Genomic DNA, 20265 nt, shown 5'->3' with positions numbered 1-20265 from the left:
TGCCATGGCACAAAAACCCCTCCTGAGAGTTTGCTTGCTTCAAGTCAAGCATGTGTCACTTTTTATTTTTCACTGGTTAAACAATATGAAAACCATGAAGTGAGATGATGTGGGGAAAATGATCACGCAAGCCGCACCTTGCATGTCAAGCCTGCAGAGAGTGACAAACAACGGGCAGCCGCCTGCTTCGGCCTTGGAACAACGGCTGAGCGGAGCCCCGGGCAGCGCAGGTCGCTGGGCAGCCGACTCGCAGAGCTCTGCGGGCCTGTCAGCCTAGGGACGCCACGCGCTCCAAGGGAAACGCCGCTCCCGGTGCTCGGATCACCTTTTCTGGGCTCCCACAAAGCATTAGAAAATACGGCGCGAGGAGCAAGGCAGCTGCGTGTGGCCGGAGAGCCGGACCCGGCAACGGTTGCGCCTCTCCCGGGAATTCTCTGAGCAAATTTCTGGGCTCGGTTCTGCAAATTCTCACTGCTCCCTGTAACGCTTGCAGTGATGTGTAGTGCCGGGGAAATGGCAACAGCTCTAATCCCAAATGGGCACACTGTGTGCGTCTCTAAACCCCTCGCTGAGCACAGCCCTGAGGCAAATACTTCACTTTAAGCCCAAGAACAGTCCCGCTGGAACCAATGTCCATTCTGGTAAGGTACTGAGAAGCAAAGAAATGAAAGAGCAAGAACCAGACAGGAAAGGCATTAGTGGTGCTAAGTGGCATTAATTGTAATTAATACAATGCAATGTGTATCCAATAGGTATTGTTATTCATTACAATAAATGCTACACAAGTGTGCTGGTCCCATGTTTTCCAGTAATGCGTAGCAAAGCCCATTAGAGCACAGGCTGTGGAGCCAGTTCCCAGAAACGTAACTGGATTTCCTATCAGCAACGCGTTTAACACAAGGACTCAGGCTGGAGATCAGCAGTGGACCTCAAGGGCGTCAATCACTTTGCTTTTATCATATTTCTAATTGCAAGTGTGAGCTGGTCTAAAGGAAGGTTTTTTGAAGGTGGTTTTGATTTAGAAAAGAGATTTTAAGTACAGAAAGACTGTATAACATTAGTTTGTAGGGAGAATGGGTTGTGGAAAGATGATGATTCAAAGTAATTATTCCAGTGAAAGCCTTTAAAGAGTTGTCCTCAATGTGCCTGGAATATTTGGTGTTAGTGGCAACTTCTTTGTTTTTCATGGTTCCCATAACTGGTTTTTAATTTTTGGGAGGATATTAATGTTTCAGATTTCTAAAATGCACCAAGTAAGAACACTACTTGTGCAATGAAGTCATTCCTGTGACTCTGACTGATGAGGTTATTTAATGGCAGCTATGTTTATTCAGTTTGTAAAGCAGCCCCCGGGTAAGCTCCAGGCCAGAAACATTCCTGGATGCTTGTATCCTAAGTGAATGCAAAGCACTAAGTTTTCTCTACACGTAGGCAAACTCAACTTTACTTTCTGTTACAAATTATGGAAGGCATTAACTGTGTATTTTTACAACTTTTTTGCTCAAATCTTTTTCACCCTTTGAAAGTTAAAGCAAAAAACTAAGTTTTTCAGCAGTAACAAAGCCAAATCCTTATGGGTCCTTATGTGAGTCCATCTGAATATGTTATGTGCATGTGTGTATGTATATATGTGCGTGTGTATGTACCTATATATATGTGTATATATATATGGATATGGATGGCTCTTTAGCCCATGTATTCATTGCATGTATACATTTTTTTATATATATGTGTGCAAGTACGTATGTTTGTATAATACTAACCAAATTCTAGCCAAATACTATCTTTTAAGCCCTAGCTAGGGGAGTAAAATTAGGGAAGTATGAGGATTAGTCTTCCAAGTAATTGTGTTACAGTTGCAAACACTGTTATGACCAAATGATTAGGGAACACGAACAACTCTACCTCAAATTTACTACAGAAGTTCTGTATGGCAAATTGTCCATGGGTTGGAGAAATGGCCAAATCCACCTGTGGCAAGGCTGGTAAACCATCAAAATCATGCCATCGTTTTGTAAAACTGCTCAGTCAGAGCTTTCTAAGAATTGTATTTGGTTCCTTAATATACGTTTCCCGGTTTCTAACCTGTTTATGCTCCCTGCATGCCCCTGGGGAGGAGGATGCTACTGTCCCGGTCTTGCAGGAGAGGCATGGGGTGAATTTCTTGCCCAAGTTTATACAGAAAGGCTGTGAGGGAGCAGAGATGGAAGGGTCTCCCGGACGCTATGCTGGCGTCCCTGGAGCTGCACGTCCCTGCTGTGAACGCCGAGGCAGCTGGTGGGACGGAGCTGGCAGGAGACGCACGATCATCATTCGAGAGAGAGCAGCATTAAAAAATCCACTCCCAAATAACAGGGGGCTTGTATTTGCTTCACGCTGAGTGTTAAGGCCATTTTTTATGTGAATTATACTCTTGAGCAAATATGAGTTTCTAAAACAATTATTATTAGCTTAAAATGCTAAATCATTTCCCCTTTTTTCATTTGTTGAAATATTTTCGTTTGAAGTAAAAGCAGCATCAAGAAAGAAGGTCCCTAGCCAGTTTTTAATTAGTGTGAGAAATGCCACAATAGCAATTTCTGTCAGTTATAATGTTTACGTTATTGCATATCCTATAGGACATCTATGCTCAGGATTACATAACTTTCTGGGTTAGACACCACAGTGTCTTAAAGAGACCCCTCAAGATGCAACAGTGACGAAAGCTACAGGAAAGCATATATTGGAAGGAGAAAAGGCCACATGTAATTACATCCCTCCAAAGAAAGACTACTGCTTATTCCTTGTTTTAGCTACACATCTTTGCGAGGAGTGAATGTACAGAGAGTCCAAGAAGGAGAGAGAAAGACCCTCTTTCCTCTCAACAAAGCACAGACTTCTGAGATCTTTAAACTATGGGTCTGGGCTTTTCCCATCTCTGTTTCCTGTAATTATTTTTTCAATCAGTTGACTTTAATTAACCTGTCCTAGGAGAGCAGAACCTGGTGAATGAGAATGACTGTTTTATAGATGCTGAGCATGTGCCCCCCGAGCCCTCCTGGACCGGCCGCTGACTTGCAGGAGCCGAGAAGCTCTGGCAGCAGCCAGCACCGACTGATAAATGCAGACGAGGTGTCCTCCTTAAGAAAACATTGGAAGATACTGTTTAAGCTCAAATCATGTCATTTTAAAGATGGATTAGTTAAAAAACAGCAACAAAAACACCGGAGTGGGGCATCAGCTAGCAGTTTCCTGCGGCAGGGGCACGGGAGGGAGCGAGCGGGCTGGCTAGCGCGGGATCCGGGAGCTTCGGCTTGGCTCTCCGCACGGACAGAACGGTCCCTGCGGCGCCTGGCGCGGGGACGCAGCCTTGCCTGCAAAGCCACAGCCTGTCCTGACCTTGCACGTCGGGTCTGTCGTCGCATACTTTAACCGTGCCCCTCAAAATGAGCGATAAAATATTTTTATGATAATTAGTGTTACTGAGAGTGCAAGAAGATAAGGTTGCAAGCAGCTTCCAGTCTAAACTGGAAGCCCACTTTCAGTGGCCCTGAACTTATTAAACAGATTGAGAGCAGTTCACCAGAACGTGCAGTAATGAATTGAAACATTTAACAGAATTTATTCTTCTTTCATACACTTCTGTGGTGGATAAAACTCCTATGTATCAATATATGTTTCCCCAAGCTTTCCCATTACTTTCCTGTATCTGCTGCCCTTGAAAGCAGCAGAAGTATGTGTATATGCTGATAATAATTAGCACTCAGATAGCACTTTCCAGTTCAAAGACATTAATTAATCACTGTAATACTCCTATAAGTTGCGAGGTAAGGATGTACGAGCATCAGGTAGGAGAAGAGGTGTTGCACCGTTAAAGCAAACATTTTAAGAAAAGAAGCTGCACAGCTTTAAGTAAAAATCATACAAATACATTTGTGGAAAAGCCTTGAATATTTTAGCAAAATTTTCAGAGATCAAATCTTGTATTTGCAAACATAGAAACAGGACTAATTCCTTCCTGCTCCCAAGCAGCACTGAAAGCAAGTTAGAAAGATATTGCAAACCAGTATGATGGGAAAAATGTTTCAGTTGTTTAACTGGAGATGCAGTACTGGGTCGTGCCTACGCGGCGTCGGTTCTGAACATGAGTTACCTGCCGCTTCTCATGGAAAGATCTCGGTCATGAAAGGAGGCTCAGTCTTCTGACAGAGCACTTTTTGTTTTAAATGGAAATTAAAATGATTAAAATGGAGATTAAAATCTGAGAGGAGTGACACTGAGAGCAGTGCTTTGTAGGTCTGCTTTTGTGCAGTTGCCCTCTGGAAGCCTTATAGCTGAACATTTTTACTGGGAGCTATTTGACATTATGATCATGGGTCATCAAAGAAAGGCAAAAAGAGAGAGTTTTCTACGATGACATTGTAAAGCACAAATGTCTCTGTTGTTTAATTCCTCATTGGAGATGCATTGGCCAGGCTGCGTTGGGGGCTCTGCCTGGTAGCACATGGTTGTTTCTTCGTTCATGAGCTGTCATGAGCCATCACTTTCTCTCCCTAACCTACCAACAAGTCTGCGTGAAGAATGATGTTGATAATACAATAATCTGCTAAGAGCATGATGTAATTCTTTGGGTAGAAACTCAGGGATTGTCTTTGGTCCATGTTGAAAAGGACCTTCCTCCAACAGTGGCTACTAGCTGATGCTTCAAAGGAAAGCGGGGAAAGCCTAGCAGTGCGGTAGGACAGCTTGCCCCCAGGAAGGGGGCTGTCACTTTTTAGTTGCGGTCGCTGTCTTTGTACGTGGCAGCCTATCTGAGGCTGTCTTAGGAAAAATAATGTCAGGGCATGCAGCTTGCACAGCACCACTGGTTGCTTCCCAAGAGTTCAGTCACTCAAGGAGGACAGGGGAAAGGGTGGTGGACAAGAGCGCCCAGGTCCTCCTTCCTCTCCGTTGGCTACTCAGAGACGCTGCAGCAGTCGAGTTACCTGCCGCCTTGTGCAAACGAGCTGGTGCAATTGAGCTGGTGACCAGATAAATTAGACTGAAGATGACAGAAACTGTGCCAGGAAAAGAATGGAAGAGGCTGTCTTCCTATGTGGTGCCAAGGGGAGGCGAGGACCTGGGATGCAGCAGGGCTGTGGTCCGCTGCAAGGCACCCGCGTACTCTCCCTTCTCCGGGCTTCGCTGCAAGGTGCCTGTGCAGCTCCAAGGCAAGCAAGGAGGGCGAACTAATGGCAGTGTCAGGTGTACATTACCATATACATCAGCAAGTCAACAGAATAGCTAAGTTGTTTGCAAACATCTACTGATTACTAAATTGGACAATTACAAATCACCTATGAATCAATGTAGATGTCTGGTTTGCATGTATGCGGCAAACTTCATTTCTCATGCTGTGCGAGCTGCAACAACTCACCCCCCTCCCTCGAGCTGGTAGCAGGCTGCCAATTCAGAGCAGAGTCAAATCCCACTGTTTTATTTAAAGCCAGGCAGCAGCATGCAGGTATCTGTGTGTTTCCAAAGCAGGGACTGATGTGCTGCCAACAGGCACCTTGTGTCCAACTGCAAACCCACTTACTGGGGAGCAGAGATTAGCTTGGACGTAGCTCTACGCTGCCCTGGCTGTGCCGTCCTTGGGATGAGGAGTAGGGGTGTACGTGGTGCCGTGCGGCTCTTTGCGGAGGTGCGGCTGTGCGCAGAGCCCTCCAAAGAAACAAATTCAGAGAGAGATTTTTATAAATGCATACTTGTTTTTATAGATGAAACTTTACCTAATAGAAATAAAAAAATCTACGTTGAATTTCAGCACTCCCCACACACTAGCGGATACAGGGAAGTGTGACTGGGAGGTGTTTGCAGCTGGGGTCTGTGATGGGTTTTTGTCTTCTGCTGTATTTTGTTTTGTGTGTCCTGCAAGGGTGTCATAGCGGAGCACTCACTTTTATGTGACATTCAAATGATTTTATTTAGATTGTGTAATACGGTTAGAGACTGGGATACTGACAGTGGGTAATTAGCTGAATAGAAAAAAACCAAAATACTATTACTACGAGAATATTAGAAAAAGATTTGCTATTACTACTGAAATTATCACTTCTAGACACATTAGCTGTGTGTCTATGAGTTGTATGAGCAACTGTGTCTCCTCGTATCTGAAGCTGAGCCAAGCATGCATTTCCTTACTTCAAAGCACTTGTAGAGGCAAAAGGCCTTAAAAAAGATGGGGCACTAAGTTTTCCTGTCATTCAAGTATCCCCTCTCTGCTTTACCCCTGACTTCTAGATCAGGCTTGTCATGACATTTACAGAAGAAAAAAGGATTTATAAACATTATTCATATCTACCAGTAAAACCAACTTTTTACAGCAGTTTTACAAATGCAGACTCTGTACTAAAGGTAAAGATATTAAAAGTCCTATCATTCTGTAGCAGTCAGCTTTCTTGGAAATAGGAAATGCAAATTAGTCCTGAGTATTTTGCCCCAAATCCTCTAGCTTCTTCAGCATAGAGAGAAGTAGGAAACTATTAATCCCATGGCTGCTTCTGTTCTCCAAATGTTCATCTTTGGGTGCTGCATTTTCTGTCACTGTGTTCCTGCTCAGTTACCACTACAACAGAAACTTTGATTTTCACTCAGATACATTGGAAAGGAAAAATTTGTTTCCAGTCGATATTTCAAAACAAAAACATTTTAATTTTGTTTTACTTATTTCAGCTTCATCTGTAACGTTGTTCTTCATGTAAAAACAAAAAAGAAATATTTTGAAGAAGGATGAGACAAGACATTTTCACTTGAATCTGTTCAAAATGCCCAGGCCCTGCAATCTCCCAAAAATTCTTTCCTGAAAAAATTTGGATTCATATTTTTCATTCATAGCCCATACGGGGGAAGGAATTACAGCCGGTTCTACGAAATCGCCAGTGAAACCAAAGCTCGCTCTGACCCTGGGAGGTGTGTGGCAGTCGTAAGCAAAGCAAATACCCGCGCGGAGCGAGGTGGTCCAGCCCGCGCCCCCTCCGCAGGGTCGGGCCCGGCGACGCAGTGGTGCCGAGGCCCCCCCAGCCCGGTGGGTACCCCGAGTGGTGGGTCAGCGCTGGCACAGGCACGAACCAGCTCAGTCTGGCAGAGAAAGCACACTTGCCTCGCAGGATTTTATGCAGCATTACGTTAAGCCCTCAGTTTTCCTAAGAACCGCTGGCAGAGGCAGGAATCGGCGTTCCCGTGAATGAGACCCGCTGCCCCCGGTGAGCGGCACCTCCGCTTCCTGCACCCGGTGCCCAGCTCCTGCATCCCAGCCAGCGCGGAGGAAGGTGCCGAGCTGCCCACCCGCGTTACCTGCCACCCATCGCGCATCAGCAGCCTGGCAGTGAGATAGGCAGAGCTTGCTGCCTTTTAGCAGCTCTGTTCTCCAGCCACTGATGTCATTACGCATCTTGGCTTTCAGCATCTCTTAGAAAAGAGAAATGTTCCAATTAGGCAAAATGGGGATTTCTCAGTACAAAGAGAACCTGGAAATTACAGGACCCTCTTTTGCTCAAATGTGTATGAATCCATGTTCTGCAAAAAAGCAGAAAGAAACTTTCCTCAATCTGTTCTTTTTTAAAGCAAAATCAAATATCGCATAAAGCAAATATCACATTTTCAAAAGGTTTTTTAGATGACTGCACAACCGTATGACAGGGATGATTGCACTCTCCTGAAATATTCTTCTTCAGTTCTCCTAGAGGTGCTTCACTCATCTCTTCTGTAGGTGTCCTTGCTATTGTAAATAAAAATGCTGTCTTTCAGAAGGTACGAATGCATCTGGAGTAAGCTGGACTTCCAGAGATGCCCAAGCAAGTAATCAGCCTACGCAGATTCCCTCCGTTATGTCAGTATGAGGCAAATGTACACTGAAGTTTGCTTTTATAGATTAATTTTTCTGTGAAGTTGTTGATATTGCTGTTGTAAGAAGAAAAAAGAGGACAGAGCTAAAAGATTTTATGATTTGCTATGTGTATATATATATGTGGATATGTAGTTGAACAATACGTTCTTAACTGTTGGGTAAATATTTTATTCACGTGTCAAACCTCTTGGCATCATGAGATTTTAAGTCGTTTTTACACCAGTAATTGGGAGTGCTTTTGCCTTTGTGCGGGGGCCCTGCCTCCCAGTGTTACAGCTTTACTTCGTGCCGTATGTAACACGGTACGTGTAATACGGTGTGGAGGTTCATTTTTCCTGAATATTGTTTCCTTCTCCTAGAAGATGAAATTATTTTAAGTGGAGATCTTTTCTGGGCGTCTTAAGCCAGAAAGGAGGACATGAAAGCTGCAGAACGGTCCTCGTAAGCTAGGGATTGAAAACCTTTGTCACAAGCGAGGGTGGTTTTAATTCTGCGCTTGAGGAAACAAAACACAACAAAATTTCTGCAAAACCAGACAGAAAACAGCCTCCTGGCTCACACAGCGTCTAGTTCATTGTGATGCTACTATGGTTACTTCAGGAAGAAGAAAATAGCCTTCATAACCCCGAAGCCCAACACGCTGCTGCGGCAGCTGAGTGGGTTCCTTTATTGACTAAAGCAATTTTCATAACTGTGTACATCTGACTGTTTTCACCTACTAGCTCTCTTCATCCTTCTAGCCATGATGACTAATTTGTTTCTTACTGAAATTTTACAAATGCTTTCTCCCTAATGAGAGATCGCCATCTGTTTAGTCAAGGTACTTTTTCACTTAGGCTGTGCACGTATGTCAGAGGTAAGTTATTTCCTGTTGTTCTTGATTTGGGCAGTTGAAACAAAGCAGCTAATTATGAGGAGATATTCTGTAAGTAGACCTAGTTGGAAAACCATTTTTTTTCTTCTCTAAAATGCCTGCTACACTTTCTTTCCATTTGAAAATTTTTCCCTGCGATATATTGCAAAACAAACTGAAACAAATATTTTCATTTTATTTTGAAGCGCAATTTCTACACCAAATGAAATAGAATTTGTTTTGAATTAAGCTGCCGTGCTGTTGCAGTGTATCAAAGGAAGCTGTGCTGGCTGCTGACAGATTAGTTGGCGTGAGCACGCGGAGACGTGGCTGCACCGTGAGCGCAGCCGGCCGGGCCGGGGAGGTCTGCAGCGGGCCGGAGCCCTCCGCCTCACCTGCCGCCTGGCAGCAGCGGGGAGAAGTCCCTGGGCGGGCGGAGAGAGCTCCTAGGTGTAGGGAAGAAAAATATCGTTTGGGCTTTGTCAGCACTTAAAGAGAGCAGGACGGTCACCATACGAGGCAGCGGAAGGCTTGCATGCGACGCACGTCTCTCCAGGAAATGCATGGATTTAGAGCAACTAGTTGGCCTTTTAAATGGAAGAGGATTTTCAATAGTGAGCTATAATGAGAATCTTGAATAGCTATCAACTCTCCCTTTAAAATCTGTTCTGCAGTGCCAGTAGAAGGGGAGAATATTACTATTTGGTTTGCTGTTATTCAATTATTTCTAAGAACCTCTTGTCAGATTTGTAAGAAGTACAGATAAGGCAAATAGCTGCTAGGCATAGTTTTGTGCTGTAAACATTGGAGATCATTAAATGTCACCGGAAAAGTTGCTGTTGTTACACTGATACCCTATAGGAATGGATATACCCTATTGACTCAGTGCATTTGCCATCAGGCTCAGTTTTGCAACTCTGTCCCGTCTCAGCTTCCCCGTCTGGCCAGATCTCTCTCAAAACTTCTGTCCTTTCCTCCCCCTTTTGGCTCGAATGTGGAGAGGCACCACCATGCTCCCGAAGGCGGCTCCCATTTGGTCACAGATGTCTGTGACACAGGAGAATCTTCCAGGGAAGGAAAAAAGGGGGGTTCTGGTATTCCTCTGCACGGCGCCAGTGGTCTGGCCGTACTGGCAAGACGCTCGCTGACCAATTAGCTTCAGCTGACTAACCGAGAAGACAATATGAAGGAGGGATTTTGGAACTTGGCTGTTCGGTGTGCTTGCCCCTGTGTCGGAGGGGCTGTTCTCGCGGCGGGGCTGGCTCGCGCGGGCGTCTCCTGTTCGGCGCGCGCCGTCTCGCCCGCTGGCTGGCTCTGCTCGGGCGGTCTGAGGCGTTACGGCCACGCGTGAGCGTTTGCGTTCATCGCTGAAACTGCAGCATCCGCTCTCAAAGAACGTGACTGAAGTCCAGAGAAATTAATGTTAGTTTTCTGATGTTAGTCTCGTTTAATCGTTCTGTAAAAGTTGCCAGAAGAACTGGGTTTTGACTGGAGATACTGTGTTGTCTCTCGCAAGCAGTAAAGGAAAGTTAAGGCTAAATAGGTGTGGAGATTACTGTCTGGAGCACGACTTCATAGGACTAATTTCAGAGACTCTGCATACAGAGAAGCATCAGTATTTGTCCTGCCACCGATAGTAGGTGCCAAAGTTTATCTTTCTTTTTCTCTTGCTTCCTATCAATATAATATCTGGGTGCCTCACAGTCTTCACTCTTTCTTCTTACAATACTTCTCCAAAGGAAAGAAGTAATTGCATCTTTTCTTTTCTTTTTTTAATGTAGGGATGCACCGTTGCACAGGGAGGAGGTATGTGATTTTCCCAAAGTCATTCCCAATATTTCCCATGAAAGCAGTAGCTGATGCTAGCTTTCTAATGGTACAGATAAAGGCTGTAATCACGAATTCATTAGTGGTAGATGAAGCTAACCTTACCAAATATTTTTACAGTTATTTTTTCAAATATCTGAACAAATATTTGTCTTTTAAATACAAAAAGTATATGGGGAAAAATGTGTATCTGAGCAAGTATTTCCTACTAGCAGTACTACCAGGGTCATGTCACTATTGATCTGCTCTAATTCCACAAAGCTTGAAGAACCCTGGAAAAAAACAAACCAATGGTACTGTAACGCAAAAGGTGACCCCTGAGACGTGCAGGCTACAGTCACGGGAGCGGGGCTCCTGCCAGCTGCTGTACGTCTTGTTTCACACCTGCAGCCTGCTGAGCACTGCCGCCCTCATAGCAGTTAAGGGACGTCGGACTGCCCCTCCGCACAGCGCCTGGCAGAACTATGCTTCGTGTTAGAGCGACTGCTTAGCGCCGGGGTCTGTTGGCTTCACCACTGCAAGGCTGCGTTTGGACTTCAGCTTTCTGCTGGTAGCGAATGCCTCGGTGGTGCCATCTGTCCTCCGTGACGGCGCTGGGGTCGCCTGCAGTAAATGAACAGCGTGCGCTCGTAAGGCTCTTGCTACGGAGCTCTTGTATCGAGGTGAGTTTATCATTCTACACGCACAGTTTGATAGAAAAAATTTAAATATCTGCATTTTCGGGTCTTTGGTTTCCTTCAGCTTAGGTGGCGACAACTAACTGCTGCCCATGGAATATCAGAGCAAATGGGGCCAAAGCGGCTCAGCAGTTTTTCTGCGTTGTCCCCACTATAGGTTATCCCCAGGATAAACTAGGGAAACTACGCTTAAACCAGTGCTAAAAGATTCTTATCTACTCTGTCCACAGAAAGACCAGCGGCAGAGACTCCACAGCCTCCTCAGAATTCTTAAAGAAATGTTTATTTTTATAGTAATTTCTGCTTTTACCACCCCCCAACTATGTCACGATGAGGACGCCACAGAAGCGTGCTGTGCTTCAGCCGGGACTGCCGAGGAGCGGGGAGCCAAGCAGGCCCCAGGCTGCCGCCCGTGCCCAGCGCCGACGGCTCTCCCCGGCCGTTTCGCCCCGCTCAGCGCGATACGGAGACGCAGCGCAAGGCCTCGTCCCATCGAGGTCCGTTTCGATGTTGTGCCACAAGTCCAGAAAACCGCCTGCAACCCAGTCTGGTGGCTGACAGCTCCTTAAATCTTTCTCTTGCACAAAAATTTCCTACAAAACCACAAGTTTGCCCATATAAAACTGACGATGTCCGTCCCCCCGCGAACTCCAGCAGTCGAAAAACCCTCCGAAGCTTACTGCTGACTATTCGTCCTTCCTATGCCATGCACTAGGGCCTCACGGCTTCCCTTCATGCGCTTTCAAGAAGTCTTTCACAGACAGAGTATTCTCCAGTGAAGCAGATGGGAACATTCACATCGGGGCTCGGGGGCTCCCCGCCCGCCCCCGGTTCCTGGGAGTTAACCTCGCCGCCTCTGCGCCGGCACTTTTTCATCCGAGCCATTCCACAACTGGAAGAAATTGCTAAGCCCACGGTGCATAAATATTTGTATTAAGTTATCCAGATTTAAAATCAAGACCTTAAAAATAAAATACTTACTGACCTTTTAGCTCATATATAATTAAAACCAGTTCTAATGTTGTGCATATAAATAATAGATAGCTGTTTTCACAGATCAATGCCTTCTCCTGCTTTATAACAAACATTTTTAAGCAAAATTATTGTGGCTTTAAGTTTAATAGGAAAATTTGATGCGTTAGCAACTATAGGTTGATCTCTGTACATTTTTCAATTCTAAATTACACTTTAAAAATGCAAACAATTATTAATATTGATTTGGACTAAAACAATATTGAATTTCAATATAATTCTGGCTCTTTTATGAATTACCCTGCACAGCCAGTGTGATTGTGATGAAGGAGTATTTGCACGCTCAATTTCTTTTTAGCAAGAAACCTTGAAGAGTGCAAGTTGTGTTCGGGCTGATAATGATAAACCTATACATTCGAGGAAAATAAGACCACCTTAAAAAATCTCAACTGAGGCATAAAAAATTAATATGTCCTCCTCTGTATGCTCGCTGAACTTGTGTTATTAACAAATATCGAGAATTTAGTCAGAATACAGATCAGTGCCTGAGACCTCTGTTTTGGTTATGCATCATGTGCAATTGTCGCACGATGTCAATCCATCACTGCAATTTCCTGCGACTACGTGAAGGGAAGGATATATTCGTGTCCTAGGAGGCTGCAACGCGCCCATTTATTCAAGTGCCATTAAACCCCTGTTTCTGTCCCGCGGCTGGCACAAACATCTCACAGCTCTGTCGCTACAGGTTTTCGAGCCTTTCCTCCAGTCTCGGCGATAACCCCCGGGCTTGTTGGCCGCTCACTCGCTCAGGTACCCTTGCGCCTCCCTGGCAAGGTGGGTAGGTGCTGCCCAGCGCCCGGCCGCTCCAGCTGCACCCCTGGAGCCGCGGCCCCGGCCGTGGGCACCGCGGAGACCCCTCCCTCTGGGCAAAAAGGACGTCAAAGATGGATTTTTGTAGAAATGGATTTTCAGAAAAATTTAACTTACGGGAACATTAAATAGCGCCTTTTCTTTTTTTCCTTTTTGGCTGCTAATCGTTCGGGAAAATGTTGTGTGGAAAATTTCCGGGCTGCTGAGGATCCCAGTTCTCCCCGCTTCCTCCTCGCCCTTTCCCGGCCGGGCCCGCGGGGCGCTCCCGGCCCCCGGCAGCCTGCGACGGCGCTGCCGAACCCACGTCTTGCCGAAAGCGGGCTCCCCGGCGCGCAGAAGGCAGCAGCCGGAGAAGCCGTCGCTTTGATCTTCCCGGTGAAAAATACATTTCGCCGAACTTCGTATTGCCACATAGAAAACTTCAGTTTTCTGAAAAGGGCATTTTCTTACTGAAAAATCATTCTGCTGGAAAATTCCCCAAGCAGCTCTTTTTCTGGAACTTACTCCCACATAGACTGAAAATAACCCAAACTCGGTGACTTTCCGGTCCCGTTACAGCAGCTCGTGTTCTGCTGGCGTCCCTGGAGGAGGCTGGGGGTGCTCCGCCGCGCTGCGGGGGGGCGGGCCGCCTTTCTGGGCCGCCTTTCTGGGGCGCTGCTTCGAGGGCTGCTCAGCCTTAGTTCGATTGCATGTAATGAATGATTAATCATATTAAGGCACTTAACCTTGGATAGCGTTGTACTTATAAATAAAATAAAATCCAGAAAGCATTTATGACATTTAATATTTTTAAACCTTATTATTTTGGAAAGCGTGATTCAAGAGTTTTGAGCACTTGAAATTGGTAAGCCAGAAAAATGAGATGAAGCATGATTTTTCTTTATTGTACATGATGTAGGTACCTGCTAGTATAATTTCACCCATCTATGAACAGAGTAGTAGAGTACCTACGAGCAAATGCCCTTGTGTTCCTTCATTTCACAGGTAATCTTGTTTCACAGTTTTATGCTCAGGTTCCCATAAAACTCCCGTCACCTCTCGCTGTTATTTCACATTGTAATAGCATTGCGGTTTTGGTTAAAACCAGGCGGTTTGCTTCGTCAGACGGCTTTTTAACACAGTGGCAGCTTTCAGAAGATGGATTCTTTTGTCATAATTTTGCAATGTAAAAAGTGCACTCCCTGATGAAGCTACGTTCTGTGCCCTGCCTTGTTAATACTAATAGTGTGGATATAACTATAATTTTATACACGTTGCATGAAGTATACTATATATTGATAGGAGATGCACCTAAAGACTCCAGTCTGCAGGAAGAAAACAGGGTTTATATTAGTTTCACTCTGCAGATGCATATCATAATTCCTCTTAGCAGATAAAAGTCCGGCTTTTAAGAAAGAAGAAAACTGTTCCTGTTAACCTTTCCTCAGCTCGATCCAGAGCCTGCTTATTCACTAGCTACTCTTTAACCCGATTAACTCTGGAGGCACAGCAGAGTTTGCACCTTGCAGCGTCCCCGCCGTGGCTGACGGGCCACCCTGGCTTGCTGGAGCCCGGGGTAACGCGGCCGCCAGCTCCCAGCAGCTTCCCCGCCGGCCGCCTCTACTGAACGGCATGAAGCGTGCCAGCCGGCAGGCGACGGGGCTCCGTTTTACTGCGTTGTGAGTGATCTATACCGCTAATAACTATACCCCCTATCTTAACTGCGCTGAATTTCTCAGGAAATTCCTTTTATCATCCTGCTTTTAGCAGTGAGTTTTAGTCCCCCGTGGTCACGCTCTGCTTCGTGCTCCCCGTGGGATTTTCTCCTGCCGCCCTTAACCCAGAATTCATGCACAAGCTCACTGCAAGCAGCTCCCGGCTCCCAGCACCTTTCCTGCCACATCCGTGCCTCTACTCGTGCTAGCAGAAGGGAAATGCCCAGAAGCCCCAGATCTGGCTGTTAGTAATCCCTGTGTGTCCTGCTGCATCCTCAGGTGACAAGTCTTGGTTTTCGGTGCGATTCCAACAGAGGAAAAGCAGCATAACATTTCAGAATAACGTATTTTTTTAAAGCCAAATCAGCCTGCGTGTCAGGCATGTTATTCCTATTCCGCTTGCAATTAGCAATGTGTGGGCTGACCGCGAGTAATATGCTGTGGTTAGAGCTGAAACTTAGCTTTGCTGCTCCGAGTGTTGCATGTTGCTGTGAAAGTTCAATCTAACAAACTACAGGAGCCATTAAGGGATCTCCCGTGGCTCCAGATAGCAGCGTTGCAGCTCAGCAGCCCTTTTCGGGGGTAGCAATGACGGGAGTTTATGTACATTCACCACGGTGAAAATTGCAGCTTTGCCCTTACACCAGCGTGCTGCGTGCGCCCAGAGGGGCTGGTCCACAGCGTTAGATCCCCCAAATACTTAGGTATGACAGACAGGTTAAGTGCGGCATTTCCAGCTTCGTTCTGGACTTGCCCAGCTTCCAGGCAGCCACCCCATCATTCTCCTGTTATTTATAATTATTTATTATTTATTTTTACGGATGAATCCCTTTTCAGTAGCATCAGGACCGTATTATTAAGCTTTGCACTCCAGTGCAGGGAGGATCTGAGACCTCTGCAAACCACTGGCCCCGGGTTCAACGTGCTTCCAGCACACGTAACGTGAAGAAAGCACTGAGGAGATTCCTATCCACGTAGATATACTGTGGCCACTCTAGCGTCATGACTGTGTACAAAATAGTATTAGGGATCAGTCACACAGAACGAATCGCGAGCATGGGGACTAACGTATGGAGTGTGCATCTGCTGGTTACCGGCTATGATGTGTTTGCGTTTTCGGGACCTACTGAAACATAAAGAGCCATTTTGGCTTGCAACATTTGTGGTAGCTTCTTTGCTGCCTCCATTTATCTTTTTCTCCTTCTTGCTTCACCCTCTTTTTCTTATTGTACTGATGTATCACGAGCAGCTTCCTGTTAAGGTGTTTTAATGTCACAGACACTAAAGCGATAACCCAGGGGACTCGGGGCAGCGCCTCTGCGGCGGAGGCACCTGCGGGCTATTTCTGAACTGTTCCGAGAAGTTTCTAAGAAAAGCAACCGCATCGTCAGAGACTTCACTTATCTGTAAAAGGATCCGAGCACACAGGAGAAAAAATCAGGAGTCTGCGGACCAGGAGGGAAGAAAAGGGGCAAAGGTGCCTGGCGTGGCGGGCCGGAGGCGCGAGGTGAGCGATGCCACGCGCCTGGTGCTCGCCGCGCTGCGCCGGGAGGACGATGGAGGGGCCGGGAAGGGGAACCACCCCCCCCGGCAGCGCCGGGCGAAGAGACCCCTTACTGCTCCGGCGGGGCTGCTCGGGCTCCCTCGGCAGTTCACCGCTGACTAAAGCAGTAAGCGGGAGGAGGAATTAGCAACCGCCCTTCTCCCGCCGCGTGCTGCTGGCCGTGGATTTGCCGCCCTTCAAAACGTTACGACTAATGCATAAAGGACTGCGCCTCTCCAGACGCTCAACTTTTTGCTAGCTTGAGACTTAAAGAAAAAAAGCCGTGAATCTGTCTTTAGCTCTCCGTCTCTAGGCACGTAACCTTTACCGCATATGCCACGCTGGCACTAGTTGTCTAGCCTGCACCGTGTTTATCAGCCTCGCTCACTTCCCGCGCGTATTGCAGGCTCTTCAATTCCCTGTATGAGCTCTTTGCCTCCCTCCCGCCCCCCGCCCAATAAATACAAAACTAAATGGCAATGGTATCTCCTGGAGAAATAGCCAAAAAGGGTCCAGGCAATAGTTTCTGCTGAATTTTTCTCCTTGGCCCCTTATATATCATTGGTGTATCTTTCAAGACACCTCCGGGGACTTGAAGCTCATTTTCCATCGTCATTAGTGAGAAACTTCTCCTTGTGCTTCCTTTCATTAATGTCTAATACAGGAATGAGAAGAAGTGCTGTATATTCACCCTCTTTTTAACTTGGTGATGCCATATGTGAATAATTAAACAAGGCACAGAAGCAATACTTAAAAATTCTCCCAAACTTCCTCATTAAACTAAGCAATTACCGGCAAGAAGAAAGAGCTCTGAACTCTCTCCCTCCACACGCGTGATAAAATGCTCTCATCTCGCACGTGTTTAATTTTTGCCCAGGAGGAGAAAAAGTACATTTAATTACCTTCAAGGGTGAGGACAACAAGGTGGGTGCCCAGGCGGTGGCACTCGGCGTGCCGGTGCGGTGGCCGCGGCTGTGCGGGGGGCTGCTGGGAGGTGGTGCGCGAGGCCGCACCTCTGCGCCAGGCTGCTGGGAGCAGCGACCCAGCCCCAGCTACGTCGCGGGCGCCCGTGCAAGGAGCTGATTCCCAAGCTCGAGGGCCACGATTCGCGGCTCGGTGGCCGTACCGCTCGGTACTGCTAGCCATCCCGCCCTGCCTGCTGCGTTACGCTGGCGTAACGCCTCTGCAGCCAGGTAGCGAGGTGACCTGAGGGAACGGATTCAGCTGGGAAACGGTGCATCAGAAAAGAAAGGCACCAAAAGAAAGCAATATTTACGGAGGTCAATATATTTTCACAGCACTGAACTAGGTTAAAACGCTCCATGTTTTATTCTGGCAGTACAGTTTCTCTCTTCAGTCACCCGCACGGTCCTTGTCACCTAAGTGGCTAAGATCTTCTCAGTCTGGAGTGGTGAAAACAGTGTTGCTGTTCCTATTTTGCAAATGAGAAAGGGAGGTAGGGAAAACTGCAGAACATGCCTAGAGAAATGGGAACGAGAGCCTGAGTCTGGATTTCCCACAGTGCGGGTAAATGCTCTGCTGAATCGTCTTCCTTTGCCTTAGTTACTGAAGAATAATGAAAAAGGTAAAATGTTTATTTTATACCTAAGAGGAAACTGAATATGCAAATCTGAAAACAGCAATAGAAGTTTTTTAAACTCACAATCAGAAGTTGTGTAAATCTGCCAAGAACTTCAGTTAAGCAACTGTTTTGCACTAGATGCCATGTAGGTTAGCGATTTCAGCAAATAAACAGGTAATTAACTGCAGCTCCTTTTGTTCTAGCCGACAACATAAAAGCAATGAGAGAGAGAGAGAGAAGAAGAAAAAAATCACTTGGGAGTAGTACGGCATCTTTCAAGATTTCCAGCATAACGCACACAGATGGCACTGGGGAGGTTTTCCGGGGCTAACGGAGAGGTGTCAGACCGACAGCCCCCAAACCCGACGTCCTACATTTACTTGCGGAAAAGGCACAACACCAGAAGCAGCAGCTCAACGTGCTTTTCCCAAACACTCATCCCTTCAACCAGTGGGCGGCTGTGGAAGGAAGGCCACGTACACCTCGTGTCCCTTCTCTTCCAGCAGCGGTGCAGCCGGATCCACGGGGCTGCTGCGCTAACGCACCGCGTCCCTTTACCGCGAGAGCCAGTCCTGCGTGCCAGGGGATGGGAGTTCACGTGGCATCTTCCAGGGAGCAGGACGCACCTCAGCCCCGCTTCTCCCCCTGGCTCCTTGCACCACTACCATCAGTAAAGTTATTATTATTTATTTGACTCAGGTTTTGGAATGGCAAAGTCGAAGCTTTTATTTACATAACACCAAGTTGTATAAAAGACCACGCAGTGAACGCGCTCAGCAGTCAGTCTGCAGCAGCAGTCAGTCCGCGGGGTGCTCAGCACCTTCTCTAGGCTGGCGCACGAGGAGCAGGGCTAGCGCTTCGGCAGCGACGCGGTCCGCAGTTTCTGGCAGGCGCTGGGAGGTGGCTGGGCAGCGCGTTCAACGGGCAGCAACGCTCATCACAAACCCACCGGCGGCACAAGGCCTCGCTGCGGGGTCTGCTGCCGCCGCCTTGTTTGCCCAATAAGTTATCTGTAAACTCTGCCATCATTAAAATTCCCCACGGTGACACCGGCGCGTCCGCTGGAACATTTTGTCGGTGCTTGCAAATGGCATTATCTGCTCTGACTGCTCTTTCGAGCAGCGTAAATCTTCAACAACAGTCCTAAATAAACCTGTGATATACAGGGCATGGAACACCTATTTTTATAAATATCTCTGCAGTGGAACACTAGAGGTAGGAAGAATAAATTACAAGCAAGAAAATGGCATTTTGAAAGTGCTCTAACCCTGTGTGCTCCCTCTCTCTCTGCACTGCTTTACCTTAACTTAGCTCCGGCCCATGGCAAGGCAGAGGTCACAGCTTTTATTTACATAACGCAAAGTTTCTAAATAGCAAGCGTTAAAGAAGTAAACCTTTGCAGAAAAAAGAAGTGTCTGAACCAGAAATAATAATTTAGCCTGTGAGGCCAGAAAGATATCAGCACTGGGGAATAATATGCTATTTTAACAAAGATATAAGTGCTATCACCCGAATATAGTGGAAACACAGTCTCCCTGCTGGGGAAATAATCTCTCATTTCAGTTGAGGGGCACCAGATTACTCTCCGGTGCCACGTAAGCGCTCATTGCTCAGCACCTCGCCATGCACGGGACGACTCCGGCCCTTCTCCCGGCCAGGACTGCTGCTCCTCCGTGCTCTCACGGTCCGCAGCCCCACCTCACAGCACCCCGCCACATCCCGCCACTGTAATTCAAGGGACTCTGCACCGCCTTACAGCACCTCCAGGAACAAGTCGTGCTTCCGTCCCGTTTCACCCAGCCCCGATCTTTGTCTCATTCTAACCTTGGTCTTTTTTGACAGTTTTGGGGTAAGAGAATCTGGTCAAGCAAAAGAATCTACAGAATTGGTGTGTGTGATAGTGATGTTCCCTGTGTCTTATCATAGGACAGGTAACGAATATAACAGCTCTTATCCAGAAGAAACAGTTGCACCACACTGTCCAAAGGCGATTCATAGCTACAAAGCAATACCTAGATAATGGTGCTCTGATGCTGAGTTAGACAACAGAACTTGCTGCGCTGTACTATTGTCTTTAAATAATGCAGGACAGGTATGATAAATGCAGTCATGTGTCACGGAGCTTGGATCATCTTCTGCCTGTCTGGGAGATGACTTTTGTCACCCTTGCAATATAACTTCTATGCAGCGGCCGTGACTGCTACAGGCGCTATTGGCAGGGGAAAACACACAGCTTTTTAGGCGATGACCATGGTGAAGGATGATGGGGAAGAAATATAGAATTCATTTTCAGGATCACCTTCCACTCCCAGCAAATGAGAAGTACATATGGATGTTTTCATTTTTCACACTACACTGCTGTCCCATAGGCCCAGGCTTT

General features: G+C 46.7%; 1 protein-coding gene across 2 annotated transcripts in view; it reads right to left on the bottom strand.

Annotated features, from left to right (window-relative positions):
- Nucleotides 1–20265, bottom strand: part of CHST8 (carbohydrate sulfotransferase 8) — a 189417-nt gene that overhangs the window by 149795 nt on the left and 19357 nt on the right. Inside the window, exon 2 of one of the 2 annotated variants that reach the window (XM_064519674.1) lies at nucleotides 9116–11150. The exons of the other annotated variant lie outside the window; for it this stretch is intronic. The gene's annotated coding sequence lies outside the window, so the exon portion shown is untranslated. The remainder of the gene's footprint in view (nucleotides 1–9115; nucleotides 11151–20265) is intronic. 2 annotated transcript variants of the gene reach the window in all.

This window comes from Dromaius novaehollandiae, chromosome 13 (assembly GCF_036370855.1).
Source record: "Dromaius novaehollandiae isolate bDroNov1 chromosome 13, bDroNov1.hap1, whole genome shotgun sequence".
In the NCBI taxonomy this organism is placed as follows: domain Eukaryota; kingdom Metazoa; phylum Chordata; class Aves; order Casuariiformes; family Dromaiidae; genus Dromaius; species Dromaius novaehollandiae.
The sequence above is the reverse complement of the archived record's forward strand: the minus strand, read 5'-3'. Positions and strand labels throughout refer to the sequence as shown.